At 59.8% G+C, this 2,957-nt stretch overlaps 1 long non-coding RNA gene across 1 annotated transcript; it reads left to right on the top strand.

The window, feature by feature from the left end:
• The first annotated feature begins 39 nt into the window (after positions 1 to 39).
• On the top strand, positions 40 to 2,329 carry LOC106726394. The gene is made up of 2 exons (XR_001362465.1): positions 40 to 196; positions 1,609 to 2,329. It is a non-coding gene; the product is annotated as an uncharacterized LOC106726394 (long non-coding RNA).
• The last annotated feature ends 628 nt before the right edge of the window (positions 2,330 to 2,957 follow it).

The following is a 2,957-nucleotide window of genomic DNA, read 5'->3' on the forward strand; positions in this document are numbered from 1 at the left end:
ACGGTGGGGGGTGGGGCACACTGGGCTGCCTGAGGTCTCTGTGACCAGCTTCTTACTAAATCTTCATTCCTAGAGTGCCAGAGTGGAAAGCAACCTGGAGAGGGCCACTCTCCACAGCCTCCAGGCACAGCTGCCTGGCCCAGCACTGTCCGGTGTCCTTGCCAAGTCCTTTCACTTCATGTCTGTTTGCTCATCTGTAAGTTGGGGCTAAAAGTGAGGGCTGTTGTGAGGGTTGTGATGGCCATTACCAGATAAGAGAGGGTGACGTCGCCGGTCCGGACCATTTTTGAATGCCCCCGTGTGCCGGGCACCGTGCTGGGCTGGGCTGGGTTCTCCAGAGGAGGCACAGACACAGGCCTCGTCCCCCGAGGTGCCACACCTGGTGCTCACACAGCGTGATGAGGGCCAGCAGAGGGGACAGACGATAAAGTGCTGCTGGTGGTGGTGCTGGTGGTTGGGGGGTGGGGAGGGGGTGGTGGTGACTGGTGTCACCCAAGGCCATTTGTTGGTTTGAATTGGGTCCTGGTGATGAATAGAGGTGCCCTAGGGAGAGCAGTGTTGAAGGAGGACTCAGAGGTGGGGGCCGGATAGTGGAGGCTCCAATTGCCCTGCAAAGAACTGTGGCCAGGGCGGGGGGGCACCAAAAAGAGCAGAGTGACCTCAGATGTGCAGTTCAAGAACTGGAGGCCCTGTGAGCACAGATCCAAGTGGGATGAGCAGGAGCCTTGAGGCAGTCTTGGGCTCCTCAGAGCCAGAGGACATGAGGCCCTCCGCTAAGGGGTGTGGCCAAGGTCATGCAGTGAGAAAGGGCAGAGCCAGGACTTGCCCCAGGGCCCCCGAGTCCAAGTCGGTGCTCTGAGACCATTTGGCAGACGAGGAGACTGAGGCTCGTCCAAGCTTGTCCCGGATGTGGGACAGCACTGCAAGCCTGGACCCTATTTTGGGTTCAGGACCCCAAGACCCTTCATCTCTACTCCACCGCCCTTAGAGCCCCAGATCACTTAGTGGGACAGCAGTGCAAGCCTGGACCCTATTTTGGGTTCTGGGCCCCAAGACCCTTCATCTCTACTCCACCGCCCTTAGAGAGACTCTTACCGATAGGAAAATGGAGCTTCGAGTATGTAGGAATGTGACCCGCGACCATGTGGCAGGAGCCCGGGCAGGAGCATCAGTGGGTGGTATGGACATGGCATCCACAAGGGCAGGTTGGCAGGAAAGAAGTGGGGTTTGGAGAGGACCTGCACTCACAGAGCCTGGGCTCCATGCCCAGTGCGGCGTTTGGTGCTGGAGACCTGGTTCTGCCCTCTGCCCGTCCTTAGAGCTTTGTGGCTCCTCTGGGCACCCTGGCCCTCTGCCTGCCACCCACAGGTGGCTATGGCAGTGTGGTCTGGCACTTAAGAGATTCAACCGGGACCTGGGGCGTCTGGGACCAGTTACCAAAATGTCCTGAAGCCAAGCCATCTTGTTTGTAAATGGATGAGTGATCCTTGAGCCCGTGGACGGTGCAGGTGGCCCAGCTGCCTGTCCTCTTCTACCCCCGGAGCGGGGCTGGGCAGGGCTGTGTCATGGCCTCAGCCCCGACCCTGCTCTCTTTGTCTCTGTGAACAGATGCGGAGTGGGCAGGACCTCTGGACAGTGTGCAAGGCACATCTGGGCACAGGAGCTAGGATGGAGACCCTGGGAACTGCACCCTGGCAGAGGACACGTGCCCTAAGACCTACCTCGGGAGGTGCCCTGCAGGGACAGCAGAGGGGACCGGTGGAGCCCAGAAGTGGAGGCAGTTCCGTTCCCTGCGAAAGACTCCCTGAACCTGTTGGGAGTCGTGGCTGGGGAAGAGCTCATCCTGGCTGCCTGGCCACCTGACCGTGGACCTCCACGCTCGTGTGGCAGCAGGGACCGTGCCTGTGTGGAGAGCTGGCTTCTCTGCCCCCGGGGCCTGGCCCTCCAGAGGTGGGAAGTGCCTGGCCTCCGATGACTCGCACACTGGCAGCAGTCCTGGCTCCAGAGGCACGGCCTCCCGGGTGTGAGCCACGCTGCAGGCTTCACTTGCCTTTCAGCGAAGGTTCTTACCAGACTTGGGGGCATGGAGGCCTTGGAAAAGCTGACAGAGGCGATGAACCATCTCCCCAGGGAACCACACATTCCCACGTAGATGCACGAATCTACCAGCAACACCAGGAGCTCCTGGACTCCAGGCTGGAACCTCAACCCGGGACCCAACCACCCCCTGCCCTACCCTGGCCCTGAGGGTCCACCACACAGTAGCATTCCTCCCTCCCCTGTCGGTCCTCCTTCCCTTGTTCAGGAATAAAAAATTCTGAGGAGGGGACCCTGTTCGTCACTCTATTCTTCCAAACCTAAGAAACAGCGCGCCAGGCTCTGGAACCTCAGTCCTTCCGCAGACGTCGCTGGAGGCTCCCCGGGCTGACTTTGCCCTTCCCCGGGTCAGGGTTGCTGGCTCTGGCTACTAGGCTGCTGGCTTCCTGGTGCAGCCCTGGGCTCCTGGCCTGGGCTCTGAGCTCACCATAAAGGCGATGGGGAAAGCTGGACCTTCGTGGACGCTGGGTGAAGCAGGAACCCTTTGTGCAGTAGCTACGCCTGGCCTCAGCCTCAGCCTCCGCCAGGCATGGGGTGGGGAGGGCTGGGGGGAGGACACAGTCTCCATCCTGGGACCAGCCGGCTCCAGGCAAGGAGAGAGGCTGGCAGAGAAGCTTCTGTGTGTCCCAAGCGGCCACTAGAACAGGCCGGACTCCTGGGTCTTCACACCTGAGCAAGTGGCCTGGAGCGAGCTTACAGGCCTCCCTACAATGAACTGCCTGCCCATCAAAGGTGTGACCCACCAGGGCTGGGTGGGTTTTTGATGGCAGCCAGACTTCATGAAGTTGGTTATATTTAGGGAAACCCTTGGGGGTAGAGAGAGGTCTTTAGTCACAGAATTTATCATTATTATTATTTTT

This window comes from Myotis brandtii, unplaced genomic scaffold, assembly GCF_000412655.1.
Source record: "Myotis brandtii unplaced genomic scaffold, ASM41265v1 scaffold260, whole genome shotgun sequence".
Lineage (NCBI taxonomy): Eukaryota > Metazoa > Chordata > Mammalia > Chiroptera > Vespertilionidae > Myotis > Myotis brandtii.